Here is a 15,195-nt window from a genome sequence, read left to right on the forward strand (position 1 = left end):
TTGGTTTCAGCCAGTACTCCGGCCCCTTAACGTCGGCAGCGCCTGCAGCAGCAGGTGAGCACCGAGGCCTGCATGCAGCGGAGACTGGGGGCGGTTTGAGGGGGTGGCCAGAAAGCACCTCGCCTCTGCCTGTCCTTGGCAGAGACTCCTTGGGGCAGAAGCTGAGCTGGATGCAAGTGGACTGTGTGTGTCATTAAGAGGTCTCCTTCCTCCTCCCACAGGAGGGAGGAACCTCCGCCTCTTAGGTCTGCAGCCAGTCAAGAAGGCCATGGCTTCTCGTCACTTCCTGACGCGCTCCTGCTCTCTGTAGAGGGATCTTCCTTCCCGTGTCACTGTTGGGCACCCTTCCCGTCCCTCGGGCCTCTGGGGGACGTAACGTGATGCAGTCCTTCCCGAGGGAGGGTAGGTACCGAGTAGTGCCCAGCTCTGGGGTTGCCAGCCTTACATCCGAGGTGAGTTGGGGGCTCTTGACAAGTGGCCTGTGATGACCACCTGAGAGCCTCCCAAGGCCCTCATCACTCTCTCGATGTGCTCACTGCTTAAAGTACACACACACTTTAAAACACTCCAGCTGGTTCCAGTCTGCCATCTCTGTGTGCCGCCTGGCAGGTGTGTGAGGGAGAAGGTGCCACTTCAGTGGCCTTCAGTCCATCAGGGAGCGGAGTCTGGGTTCAGGCCACGTTGTGAAAACCTGAGTGTGTCTCTGCACAGAGCTCCTGTTCCTGAGGGCTGATGCTTTAGGCCTTGGGAAGTTAGAAATCCTGGTAGAATCTAACAAAGCTGTTGGGGCCGTAGACAGGGAGCTGCTGGCGTTAGGAAGATGGATAAGACCTGCACAGTGTGGGCAGAAGGCAAGGAAGTGCCCCATGGAGGAGGCTGTACGTGGAGGAATTGGTTACCCGAGGACACAGCCAGTTTTCCTCACTCAGAGGTATTTGATCTCTGAGCCCCCGAGTGCTAAAGGTAACCTTGAGGTGCCAGGTCATCATCTTCATCTCCGGATTTGCCTTTCATGGGTCTCTCCAGTACTTCCCTTCTTTCTGTACTTTGGTCTCAATCCTGGTCCAAAAAACGATAGCGCTGCAGTGATCCACTAAGACTTCCTAGTAAAGGTGTACAGAAAATTGATTTTCTTAAAATACTCATTGTTTATTTTTACATTAGCAAAGAATATTCTAAAGAATTAAATACTGTGGCACACTTAAAGGGGAATGAAGAAAATGCTCCCAGAGCATTTGTTAAACTTCCAGCTATTAAAAAAAATCAAAATGGGAGTTGAGTAAACCCTAGAATACGGTCTTCAGGCCACGTGACTTGATACGCCTGGCCTGGCCCAAAGGCTGGGTGATCCCGCTCCTATGTCGCGGCATGCCACGTTAGCTGAGGGTGCAGCTGACAGTGGTGACAGCGGGCCTGGGCTGCGCAGCAGAATGACTGACTCTCCACTTGGAGTTTGGAGAATGTGACAGGGGTCCAGCTGCCAGTTGGTTTCATCATCTAAGAGCATTTGTTCTAAGTGGAGCGTACCGATGAGGTATCTGGAGGGCAGGACTAGATCTAGTGAGAGGCGGCGGCTCTGCTCCCAAGCCTCTGACTCCTTGGGCGGTCTCCCTGTCCCCGATACACCGCAGCAATGCTGCCTGCATCTTCTCCCTTGTTTGCAGGAGTCTGCTGCCTGCTCTGCAGATACCAGTTGGCTCCCTGGTCACACAGGGCTCTTCTAGGTTAGGCAGGTGGTCAGAGCCATGAGGGGAAAGGGTACCCTCTGAAGTAGGAATTAACAAAGGTTTTAAAAGCCGTTGTATTTTATTTACCACTTACTGTCTATCATATCCATGTTCTTAGTTAGCTTCTGTTACACTGCTCATGGAAGCTGGCATTTCAGTTGTATTTCCAGTGAAGTTTTACATCGGCTTTCAAAGTTGACTTTTAACTGCTTCCAGACTGGTTTTAAGATTTTTTTCTAAATGCAAAACTTAACCCCTGAGGCTTGGATCCTGATTAAAGAACCCTGTTGCTCTGACTGACAGCAGTGCCTGCTGCTGCAACAGCCTTGATTGTGCTGTGGACTGAGTGACTGTGTGAACTAAGGAGCTATCATTTTCACCCACAGTTGTTCAGCCCCTTGCACTGTGGTTCTCTAGTCAGTCTTGTGGCCAGTGTTTAGGTGCCTGGAGTAAATCCACTCTGCCCCTTAGTCTGTTCAAGAGTCTCGGAGGGGACAGCAGGAGTCCACATTTGTGTTTCAGAGAACTGGGACTTGAAACTCTGACATTAGAGGTGGGTAAGGGAACTTAGGTGGGTAGTTTCGTGGTTTTCATGCTCTTCTGTGGGGAGCGAGCCTCCCTCCAGCCCATTTTAGTATTGGGCTTCCAAGTAAGATCTGATTTGAAGAAAGGTTTTGATGATTAAAATTAAAATTACTGATTTAATCCACCCTCCTGGTTTTAACTTTATTTTTTACAGTGGTCCTTATTGGTTAAATGTTTTAAAAACAACAGTGTGTTCATGTGAATTCCAAACTCCCAAACTATCCTCTCTTGCCTCACCCCACCCTTCCCCTCTAGTGACCTTACATTCATTCTGTTTCTGTTTTGTAAATAACATTGTAGTTTTGATTTGCATTTCCCTAATAATTACTGGTGATGAGCATCTCCTTATGTGGCTGTTGGCCATCTGTATGTCGTCTTTGGGAAAATGTTTAGGTTTTCTGCCCATTTTTTGATTGGGTTGGGTTTTTTTGTTGTTACTGAGTTGTATGAGCTGTTTGGTGACTAATCCCTTGTGGGTCATGTTTGTGATTTCCTTTGTTGTGTAAAAGCTTTCATGTTTAATTGGGTCCCCTTTATTTTTTGTTTTTATTCCCATAACTCTGGGAGATGGACTGAAAAAGCTATTGCTGCTATTTATATCAAAGAGTATTCTGCCCATGTTTTCCTCTAAGAGTTTTATAGTATCTGGTCTTACACTTAGGTCTTTAATCCATTTTGAGTTTGTGATGCTTTGTTGAGAAAAATGAGATTCAGGGAGCAGCAAAGATTCATCCAGGGTTACCAGTGAATAAACAGCAAAATGTGAATAAGAAACTTCTCTCCTGATGCCTTCCCCTCAGAGCTCTTGGGCTTCCAGAGAGCAGCCTTAGATAAATAGTTATTCTAACCTGGTTCTCTTTGAATTAGCCAAATCAGAAATCTTGGATTAGAGCCTAGCAGTCACTACACAAAGGCTTAAACTGTAAGTCCTCCTATCCCTGGTAACCAAAATCAAAAAGTTTTATTTTTATATATAATCCAGGTTTGTTTTTTTCCTTTTAACCTTTCAAGTACCTAAAAACAATGTTAATAGAATGAACTAAATTCAAGTCACAATGTCTTAAAATTAGTGTGGTGGCAAGGGTCAGCGTGGGGAAGCATTTCCGACCAGTGCAAGTTGTGAACTCAGTGTCCAATTCATATCTGCTTTTATTTGGAATGCTATAGAGGAATAAGCCTTATTTTCATCTATTTAAGTGGAAATAGTTAGTTTGTCTGCAGTCTCTGCTTATGGACAAAGCTGAAGTAGATGCTTGAAAAAAAGGATTAACAGAGGACTACCCAGGACCTGCTTCCAGCCCTCATCTTCCATATATCAGGTGAGACACACCCAAAGGTTATAATCACTAACATTACACATGGTGACAGCCACTAGCAGCCAGGTGTGGTGATCCCAGCACCAGGCTTGCACCCTCCCAGCAGCGACCCAAGAAGCCCTCACAAGCACGAAGCTGGAGGCCTTACCTGAGATCTCTGGCAGCCTAAGCCGTGCGTGTTTTATCTCGGAGCGTACCTGTTAAATATTGAAAATCATCCTTAATATGACACTTGCAGTGAGTGACTGCAGGGAACCTCTGAAGTGCCGCCACAAAAGCCACTTTCAAAACCAGTTATTTGATGTGAAGAGTCTGGGGTTTCTGAGCCCACAGCTTGGGGTGGAATCCAGCCCTGCAGCACCCACTGAGCAGCGGCCCCGGGGTGGGGGTCGATGATGAGGACCTAGTGAGTGCTCCCCGCCCCCGTCCCTGAAGCAAGGGCTGCTGTGTCCACTGCTGGCGGACGCGGGGAGCCATCCGAGCCAGCCAGGCTCCTGTCCCACCATGTCTTAACACTTGAAGACAAGTGGTCCTGTCCTGGGTCTTGCACCTTACAGAGGTAACATTCTGATCTGAGTTTACTTGCAGTAACGGGCAATTGTGTCACTAGTCGAAGACCTCAGAGTTCACACGTGAACTTTAAATATCGATGTATTTTAAATGGAAGCAGGTCTGGAGGTGCACCGCTGCTTTAGAATCCCATAAAAGCAAAAGGAAAGAGGGGCCAGAGAAACTCTGCCTGTTGGAGTTGAGGTGGCCTCAGCTTGCCGAACAGCCGGCAAGTCTCAGGTTCCTGACTGAACGGCAGAAGCCGAGAGATGCCAGAGCAGCCGCTCTGCAGGCTGAGCAGCCGGGGAGGGAGAGCGCTGGGCCTCGCCTCGGCACGGCGCGGCTGGCTGGGGCGCGGGCCTGGGCCAGGCTGTGTCTGCTACTGAGCAGGTGAGCCTGAGGTTGGAAAGAGGGACGACCTTCCCTTCAGCTCACCCCCCTTGCCACCTCCCATGCCAGAGGAGCCCGGGTGGCTGCCCACACTTCAGGCTTCGTCATCCAAATTAAAACAATCATAAACGGTTCCCCTATCGTACTTTGCCTGTGGACAGTCATCCCCTAGAACTGGAGGTCTTTCAAGTCCCCCTTAGATGCTGGTACCTGCTGACACACACTACCGGAGCGGCTCCCAGTTGTGACGTTGCTGTCAGCCCTGGGGACCTGACCTGGGTGACGTGTCTGTTCTTTCATTTGACTTGACAGACCAGCCAGCTGCTGCCTCAGACCTCTGTGCCCGACACGCATGTTCTCTGGGGCCCCCGCTGGCTCTCCTGCCTCTGCAGCTGGCCCTCGGGCTGTGCCAGCCTGGCCTGTCCTTGCTCCTGCGTGGTGCCGGCCTTCCTGACGTTCGGTTCTCTGCTCTCCTTCCACACGTGCTTCCCTGGAGACTTGTAGAAGTCAAGGTGCTTTATTAACAGTTCCATCCGTGTCTCTGCCAGAAATGCAGTGAAGGCCGCCTTCCCCAGGGGCTCGGAGAAGCTGATAAGGCATCAGGTAGTCCCCTGAGCCAGCCTGCGAGGCCGCCTCGCATACACACCCTGTGCAGCCCGAGGCATCAAACCGAGGGACTAGTTCTCGGGGGCCCAAGGACTCCGCTCACCCAGTCTCGTCAGCTGGAAGGAGGGCTGAGCCCGAAGGCCTGCAGCCCGGGCCTTGCCACTAGTCCTCTGCGCGCCGGGTCTAAGGCGCTGGGTGTCGCAGTTCTTCCTAGTCAGCCTGGAGCAGGTGTGAACCTGATGCCACTCTGCCTTCCTCTCCCCCCACGTCCAGGTAGGAAGTTAACCTCCTCTTTCCAGATGGTAGTTGAATTGCTCCCCAAAGCCCTGCCCACCTTACGAAGCTCGTCATAGGAAGTTCTGAGCCACACTAGGCAGGAATGAACCGTGGCAGCTAAAGCCACTGCCCACAGCTCCTGTGCGCTGCCCGCGGCCGGGAGAGCGAAGGGGCAAATCCTTTGCCCTCCATGTCCTCTGTAGCTCTGCACTCCAAAGCCCTCTAGACTTTGAGAGATCACTGCCAAGGCCTGAAAAGCTGAGGACAAGAGCCTGGGTGTCAGTCACCTGCTTGCCCTTCACCTCTGGGGCCCTAACTGAGACCTCAGCTTACACTTTGCTTCTGACAGCTCTGGATATACCAGCTCAACTCTTAACAACTAATGAGACCGGTGGTTCTGCACAGGCTTCTTTGGTGACTGAGATGCATCCCTATCCCAGGAGATAACGTGGCATTTCTGTCTCTGGCACTGCCGTCTGTTAGGGAAGACTGGGCAGATAAAAGATCCTCATTATCCAGAAAGAACTGGGACCTGGAAAACCCTTTTAAAGTTAACCCACTGTAGACAGAGACCAGAGTTTCACATAGTAAATAATGAAAAAGGCTTGATTGGAACAAGTATCTATTAGCAAAGTGTATTTGCAACTATGAGCTAATTCTTAGAAAAAGTATTTTATACATACATATATTTCCGTCCTAAAGTTATGTGATTGTACAACAGCATTTCGTTTCATGTTTGATTTCCATTGTACAGTCAGCCACAAGGGTGGTTTTTAGTCAAGGCCTTCTCCAGTTTTCCGGAGAGCTTCTCCTCAGCCCTTTGACAGTCAAACTGCCTGCCATGCAGCTCTTCTGCTCGCTTGTTCGTGGACCTCATTCTGAGTCCTCAGTTGCCAGGGGCTGCACTCATTGGTAAGTGGCAGCAGACACTGACTCCATCGGGGTTGAGACAACTCTTAGCCTGAGAGGCCAGAGCCGGGTGTCTGCCTAGGCCTGTGCCTGTGTGTGTAGCTCGGTGCTGCCCTGATCCAGAGGTCATGGGACCCGTGTTCTAGCTCTTTCGCTGATGTAGGCTGTGGCCCTGACCACTCCAGTCTGTTCTGATTCTCCTCTGTGGGGAAGTTTGTCTGGTTAACCCACAAAGCTGTTGAGGATCCAATGAGTTAACAGTCGTGTTTCACGAACTTCATTGCCAGGCAGCCTGGAGGGCAGCGTCCCGAAAGCTCACACTTGACTCTTGCTCTGCCGGGGCCCCCTCCCCATGCCTGCTCCAGGGCAGGGAGCTGCTGCCTGTACCTGCCCAACTGGAGGGAGAAGGGCGACGTGTCGGGTTCTCAGCGCTCACAGGATCCCTGGCCACCTCTCGCCAGGATGGCCCCTGAAGATCCAGGCAATGTGGGGGGAGTGTTACCGGGGACAGCTGCTCTGGCTGGGTGGCTCATTTCCAGGGCCGGTGAGGGCTGAGCCACAGGCCGCGGTGCTGGCGCCCTCCCCTCCATTTCGGGCAGTGGCGACCCCGGAACTTCCTGAACACAGATGTCTGCCCATCTTTGGAAAGGAGAGCCACCAGAGGTGCCCCTGGGGAGCAGAGTAGTGGGCCCAGGCGGTAGGTGCCGAAGGTAGGGGAGCTGCGCTCCGGCAGGCCGAGCAGGGCCTCCGGCGGCCCTTCCTCCACACACCGCCCGCCCCGCTCTACTCCCACAGCCCCGTCTGAGCGGGGGTCCCTCCCGGCTGCCCACTGCTGTGCCCACGGCCGCTCCTGCTTCCCCCCGTCACCGCTGCGAGTCCCCCACAGCCCCGTCTGAGCGGGGGTCCCTCCCGGCTGCCCACTGCTGTGCCCACAGCCGCTCCTGCTGCTCCCCCGTCACTGCTGCGAGTCCCCCACAGCCCCGTCTGAGCGGGGGTCCCTCCCGGCTGCCCACTGCTGTGCCCACAGCCGCTCCTGCTGCTCCCCCGTCACTGCTGCGAGTCCCCCACAGCCCCGTCTGAGCGGGGGTCCCTCCCGGCTGCCCACCGCTGTGCCCACGGCCGCTCCTGCTGCTCCCCCGTCACCGCTGCGAGTCCCCCACAGCCCCGTCTGAGCGGGGGGGTCCCTCCTGGCTGCCCACCGCTGTGCCCACGGCCGCTCCTGCTGCTCCCCCGTCACCATCACCGCTGCGAGTCCCCCACAGCCCCGTCTGAGCGGGGGTCCCTCCCGGCTGCCCACTGCTGTGCCCACGGCCGCTCCTGCTTCCCCCCCCCGTCACTGCTGCGAGTCCCCCACAGCCCCGTCTGAGCGGGGGGTCCCTCCCGGCTGCCCACTGCTGTGCCCACGGCCGCTCCTGCTGCTCCCCCAGGACAGCCCCACCCGAAGGCAGTGAAAGCACACGCCAAAAACAGCGTGGTGCCCACCGACCGGGCAAGAGACAGTCTGCAACGCCACCTGCAGAGTGTGACAGCAGTGAGTGAAGGAGCCAGGTACACGTACAAACACACGCGTGAATCTCGTGTCTCAGGTGCAGAGACACGGTAAGTACAGAAGGCAGGGCCCTGGCCGTCTCTAGAGGTTGGAGAGGATACGTGACCTTCTGGAGAGAGGTGGGTTTCACGACTGCTCATCTCATAACGCATCAACCTCTGCAGATTTTTAACATACTTTTCTAGTCATGTTACTTTACAAAGTTGAAACAACACCCCAGTCCCTCCATACCTTGGCTTCTCAGGGCTCTGACCCCTTGGCATGCACACCTCTCCCGTGGTCGGTCAGCCTCGGTGGGGAGCCGTCAAGGCCTGTGTGGCCGTGGGTCGATGAGCAGAGGGCCGCCGTCATTCCCCCGGGGGTGGGCTTGTCCGGCCCGTAGTGCTGGCACTTCCTCGCCCCAGCCCGACTGCGTTCCCAGGGCAGTGTGTCCGTCTGGAGCACTGGCTTCCTGGCTGCTGCAGCCTGGCCCCGAGTGGGTCACCTGACCCAGGCCTGCTTCTCATGAACAGGATCTGCTATGATGAGTCGCCCCAGGGCCCTAGGTCTAACTTAAATCAGGTGGGGTTCTCTTGGTCTCCACTGTTTATTTATATGATGTGGTCATCTGTCCACTTACCTGGAGTTGGCGGGGGAATATCACAGGGACCCCCCCCCACGCCTGGAAACCTTTGATTATGTACAGGGGTAGCAGTCAAGTAGCAAAATACAAACCCCACTTCCTGTCAGGCGCCTCAGCAGATGAGGCAGAGAAAGCCAGAACCCTGCCTTCGCGGAGAGGACTGGTGACGGAAGATGGTAAGTGTGAGAGCGCCGCGGAGCGGCAGCAAGTGAGGAGAGGGATCCCTAGGGAAGTAATGTGTAAACTAGGGCCTGAGGGATGGGGAGGGAGCCAAGAAGCCAATTCGCTGAGCCTGTACGGTGTGCTAAGCCCCCTTCGTCCAGACTACCATTGTTTAAGATAGGTGTTATCATCCCCATTTGACAGATGGAGCGGCTGAGGCTCAGCAAGAGCCCTATCCAAGGTCGCTCAGCTAACCTGCTGCAGAATGTGGACTTCAACTCCAGTCTGGTGATCCAAAAGCCAGGCAGTGAGGCGGCTGCTGTCACAGACAAGGCCGGAGGTGGCGGCGGCCTCGGTGGATCCAGAGAGAAGCAGATGTGCAGGCCCGGCAGGGGCCCGGCGGGGAAACGACAGGACCAGTGAGCACTGCTAAGGCAGAGGGGCAGACGCGCTGCAGGCCCTGCTCCACCGGCTGGACGGACAGCATCCCACTGGAGGAGGATGGGGAGGACAGAGGTTTAGAGGGGCGCCCAGTTCTCTTCTGATCCTCTGCCTTCTAAGCCCTCACCTCAGGCAGGGCAGAGCTGCGCGGCCCACCAGGAGGCGGCTGTCCTGGCCACCTATCTGCCACCGGCACCCCCGGGCTTGGCTCAGGCCCTGCCTGACGCCCCCTCCGCTGCAGAGGCTCTGCCAGGGGAGGACTGCTTCTGTGCTGAACTCCTCAGAGTGGAGTCCTCCCCCTCCGCTCCCCTGCCACCAGGACCCAGAACATTCTGTGTGCACAGCCTCCGCAGTAACAGGGCTCAGAAGAGCCTTGCCTCGGTCTAACGCGCTTCTGCTGCAGTTCCAAATATATCCCCACTGTATAGAACAAGGGGCCCGTGTTTTCATTTTGGATTAGGCCCTGACACTAGCTGTCCTGTCCCTGGATTGTAATGATGTGAGACCCTGAGTGGCAGGCAGCCTTTCCCAGCTGCGGGAGTGAACCTCATTTCTAGCTAGGAAGGCCCACTGTTTTCAAGCAGAAGGAAATAAAACAACAAAGAGCTCACTTACTTTGTTTCTATGAAATACACAGTTTTATGTGCAGTTTTATGTTTCTTCATGGGTAATAACTTAGGAGGGAACCTTGGGAATAGAATACAGAAATAACAAATTATGGGCCATTAACCGTGGTTAATTGTTTCTTTATAGCCTAGTGTGGAGGCGCATCTGGGTTGCTTTGCACCCGCAGTCACAGGTAGGGAAGGAGGTCTGCTTAAGTATAAGCCAGCAGCTGGTGATCCCAGCCTGGCTCCCGAAGCAGACACTGCTGTCAAAGCCTCACCTCCAGTTAAACAGTGTTTCTCACAAGCCTAGGCATTGAGCTTACCTGAGGTCCCTTCGGCTCCCAGGTGTGGAGGAGGTCCACGTGTTGCCCGGGCATCCTGCAGCAGCAGCTTTTGAGGTGTAACCCACCCTTGTGCCCAATAAATTGGATGAGTCTGCCACTCAGGCTCCAGACAGCTGCAGGTTGTTGCTTACTCTAGTAAACACCTGTTTACAAGAAAAAATGAATTCAAAAAGTGTTGGACTCTGTTCAAGAAAGGTTCCCCTGGTGGGCCTGCCTGTCCTGATGAGCTAACGGATGAAGCACCAGGACCGCTGAGAGTCACTCCCCCAGAGCAGTAACACGAGAGACGGGATGAGCACGCAGGAGAGAAAGTCCACCCCCAAGTTCCTTTTCTCAGAGACACAGCCGGTATCAATCCAGACTGGCTGTGGAAGGCCTTCTGGAATGTACTCGGTCATCCTGTTACCCTCTGTAGAGCTGATCCATGTAATTCAGCGGTCCCACCCCGGGAGCGTGGCTGACCTTCAGTTCACAAACTACAACCCAGATTCCTTGCTCTGATGGCAGCTGGCCTCCCAGGCATACTCAGCTGTTCTTCACCCCATGGACCATCTCTCCCTAACTCTTCTCATCTGTCTCCTCTCCCTCAACTTCCACATTTCCGTTACTGAGTGCCTGTCCTTGCTCCACCTGGGGGACATGGAGGGAGGGAAATAAGCCTGGTCCCCAGCCCGAGCTTTCTGCCTGGTGAGTCCATGGGTTCCGCAGACCTTCATGGTAAACCCTGAGGAGGCATGTGATGGGGCTTTGAGCCCCCATCAGGGCGTGGCTCTGGTTTGGGCATCAGGAAGGGTTTCCCTGAGGAGTGTGATTTCTGTGGAAAGAAAGAGGTGGTAACCAGGCACCAACCAGGAGAGGCTGCGAGGAGGGAACACTGAGGCCAGGCCAGCAGGGCAGTGGACCCGGAAGCAAGGCCCTTTGGGGGGAGGCACTCTAAGGCCAGTGGGGCTGAAATGCAGGGGGCACATAGGGAGGTGGGCTTGGCTCTGATAAGCGAAGTCTGGCCTCGAAGAGCATTCTGCCAAATGCCCCTCCTTCGGTGTTATTCCAGACCTCTTGCCGCCACTCACCAACATGGTGAGTTACGTGCAAACAGGATTCCGCTACATACAGTCTCTGCACCTCTCCCTCATTCGGCCAGCAGCCATCTTCTGGGTGGATACACGCAGACCTGCCCGCAGGTTTGCGCGGCTGGACCGTCCTCCACAGCCTGTGGATGTACTTGTGTCCGAGAATGCTCATTTATTTTCTTTAGCCTAAAATGGCTGTGGAGGTGCCTAGGGGCACTAAGGGCACTAGTTCCCGGGGGCACTAAGTCGAAGGTTGGTTCTGCCATTAAGTACCTGACTTTGGGGGTGACACAGCCCCTCCTGGGCCTGTTTCCCGGTTCACTGTGTGCTGGGCACTATTATAAAACAAAGTCAGTGTTGATATTTCTCATCAATGAAGGGCTTTAGCTAGAGGACTGTCATGATTAGATTTGTGCTTCAGAAAGATCACTCGGGTTGCAGTATGAAAAATTGCTTGCTCTTCTCATCCACATTTGTTTAAAAAAGAAAGAATCTTAACAGTCTGTCAAAGCCTAGTTCAGTTTCCCTCTTTCAAATGTTCCCTCTCCAGCGCACACAACCTCTTAACTGGAATTCTCCTCTACCTGGTTATCCCCTAGAACATAAAACCCCTAGAAGTTGAGAATCGTGTTTTTCATCCTTGCATCCTCCACAGGAGTAAGTCTATACAAGGACTTAATAAATCTCAGCAGAGTTGTTCATGCACTAAAGAAATCATTTTGGTTGACAGATAAGTGACCCACTCAATACCTGTTTGGGACCCAAGCCTCCTTTTGATACGGAGTTTTATCCACAGGCCTTGAGCTGTGTATGATTAAGCACTGCATGAGGTGTTTTCCTGGCTCTGAAAGGCTCTGACCTGCCCTGCCTGGAGTGCAGATGTTGAATGAGACTGTCTAGAAAGACGCCCTAAAAGCCAGCCAGGTGTTTTGTCCCTGGGCTTTAAGAAGATCCTGCGATTCGGAAGCCTGAGAGCTTCCTTTTCACCTTGCACAATACACTGAAAGCTGTGCCTTCACTGGACTATTGCTGTATAGGAATGAGTGACCTGCTTTTTCTTTCCTTTGAAAGTTTTGCTCATTAAATACAGTTTTCTTAGATCCATGCAGGTTAGTGTTATGGAAATAAAAAGCTTGTATCGAACACCTGCAACCTGAAGATCAGTTCTTCTGTTTCATAATTTAAAATAACATAACAATGGAAACAAATGGGACCTAATTAAACTTAAAAGCTTTTGTATAGCAAATGAGGCCAAAACTGAAATGAAAAGACGACCCACAGAATGGAAGAAAATGTTTGCAAACAGAGCAACCAACCAAGGGATTAATCTCCAAAATTTACAAACAGCTCAAGAAGGTCACTATCAAAAAACACAACCCAATCAGAAAATGGTCAGAAGATCCAAATAGACAGTTCTCCAAAGAAGACATACAGATGGCCAACAGCCACATAAAAAGGTGCTCATGACCACTAATTATTAGAGAAATGTAAATCAAAACTGTAATGAGGTTATCACCTCATACTGGCCAGAATGGACATTGTTAAATACTCAACAAATAAGAAATGCTGGAGAGGGTGTGATGAAAAGGAAACCCTCCCACACTGTTGGTGGGAGTGTAGATTGACACAGCGACTATGGAGAACAGTATGGAGGTTCCTTAAAAAACTAAAAATAAGAGTTGCTGTATGATCGAGCAATCCTACTCTTAGGCGTATACTCAGACAAAACTATAATCTGAAAAGATCATGTACATCTATGTTCATAGCAGCACTATTTACAATAGCCAAGTGATGGAAGCAGCCTAAGTGTCCACTGACAGATGAATGGACACAAAAGATGTGATGTGTGTGTGTGTGTAATGGAATATTACTCAGCCATTAAAAAGAATGAGGTAATGCCATTTGTGGCAACAAGGATGGGCCTAGAGATTACCCTACTAAGTGAAATAAGTCAGAATGACAAACACCATGTGATATCACTTATATGTGGAATCTAAAATACAGTCAAATGAACATATCTGCAAAACAGACACATACACAGAGAATAGATTGTGGTTGTTTAGGGGGTGGAGGAGGGAGGGAGGTATTGGGAGTTTGGGATTAGCAGATGCAAACTATTATATATATATATAGGATGGTTAAAAAAACAAGGTCTTACTGTATAGCATAGGGAACTGTATTCAATATCCTGTAATAAGCTATAATCGAAAACAATGAGAAAGAATATATATATGAATCACTTTGCTGCACAGCAGAAATTAACACATTATAAATTAACTATACTTCAATAAATTTTTTTAAAAGAAATCAATAACAGGAGGTAATGTGGGAAAATCACATATATGTGGAAATCACACAACACACACCAAAACAACCAAGAGGTTAAAGAAGAACATTAGGAGATTCAAGGAAAATTGGGAAATTCTTTGAGGTAAATGAAAACAAGAACAGAGCGTATCAAGTTACTCAATGCAGCTAAAGCTTAGATGGAAAGTTATGGTTATAAATGTTATCCTAAGAAAAAACCTCTAACTAATTATTAACCATATTCCTTAAGAGGCTTCCTTGGTAGCTCAACTGGTAAAGAATCAGCCTGCCATGCAGGAGACTCCAGTTCGATTCCTGGGTTCGGAAGAGCCCCTAGAGAAGGGAGAGGCTCCCCACTCCAGTTTTCTTGGGCTTCCCTGGTGGTTCAGCTGGTAAAGAATCTGCCTGCAATGCAGGAGACCTGGGTTTGATGCCCGAATCGGGAAGACCCCCTGGAGAAGAGAATGGCTACTCACTCTAGTATTCTTGCCTGGAGAATTCCATGACAGAGGAGCCTGGCAGGCTACAGACCACGGGGTCGCAAAGGGTCGGACACAACTGAGCGACTAACACTTTCTATATACTAAGCACATATACCTTAAGAAACTAAAAAAGATGTGCAAAATAAACCTAAAGCAACCAAGAGGGAACAAGACATACTCTAGCAGAAATAAATGAAACAGAGAACAGAAAAACAATAGGAAAAAATCAATGAAATAAGTTGATTCTTTGGAAAGACCAACAAACGTGACAAACCATCCATTGGAAAGGACAAGGGGAAAGAGAAGAGAGTCAAATTATTCAAAGATGGAATGAGAGAGAGACATGATAGCCACTCTTATAGCAATAAAAAAAATAGAGGATTTTATGAACAAATGTAAGCTAACAGATAACCTAGGTGAGATGAGAATATTTCTATGAACACACAAACCACTGAAATGGAATTAGGAAGAAAAAGAAAGCCTGAACAGGCTTGTAAAGGAAAAGAATTGAATCAGTAATCAAAGCACTTCCCACAAGGAAAAGCCCAGAGCCAGACAGCTTCACTGTTGAAATCTACCAAACACATATAAATGAGAATCCGTGAACTCGTTAAAAACAATAAGGCAAAAGGAGGGCCTTCCCTGACGGCCTAGCGGCTAAGACTGCTCACGATGCGGGGGGCCAGGGTTACACCTCTGGTCCGGGAAGACCCCACATGCCACGGAGCAACTAAGCCTGTGCTTAGCACACCACAGCTACTCAGCCTGTGCTCTGGAGCCCGGGAACCGACTGCAACTGTTGGGCCCACGCGCCTTAGCGCCTGTGCTCCGCAGCAAGAGAAGCCACCGCAATAGACGCCTGGGCACTGCACCCAAGAGGAAGCCCCGCTTCCCACAACCAGAGAAAAGCCTGCACAGCAGTGAAGACCCGGCACGGCCAAAAAGAAATACATAATTTTTTTTAAAAGATGGCAATACTCCCCACATCTGATTTACCTTGATTCACGGACCTAACATTCCAGGTTTGTATGCAATATTCTCCTTTACAACATCAGACTTTACTTTTACCACCAGACACATCCACAACTGAATGTTGTTTCTGCCTTGGCCCAGCCTCTTAATTCTTTCTGGAGCTATTTCTCTGCTCTTCTCCAACAGCATACTGGACATGTACCGACCTGGGGGGCTCATCTTCTGGTGTCATATCTTTTTGCCTTTTCATACTGTTCATGGGGTTCTCAAGGCAAGAATA

The sequence above is a fragment of the Odocoileus virginianus genome, chromosome 12, assembly GCF_023699985.2.
Source record: "Odocoileus virginianus isolate 20LAN1187 ecotype Illinois chromosome 12, Ovbor_1.2, whole genome shotgun sequence".
NCBI classification, from domain to species: Eukaryota; Metazoa; Chordata; class Mammalia; order Artiodactyla; family Cervidae; genus Odocoileus; species Odocoileus virginianus.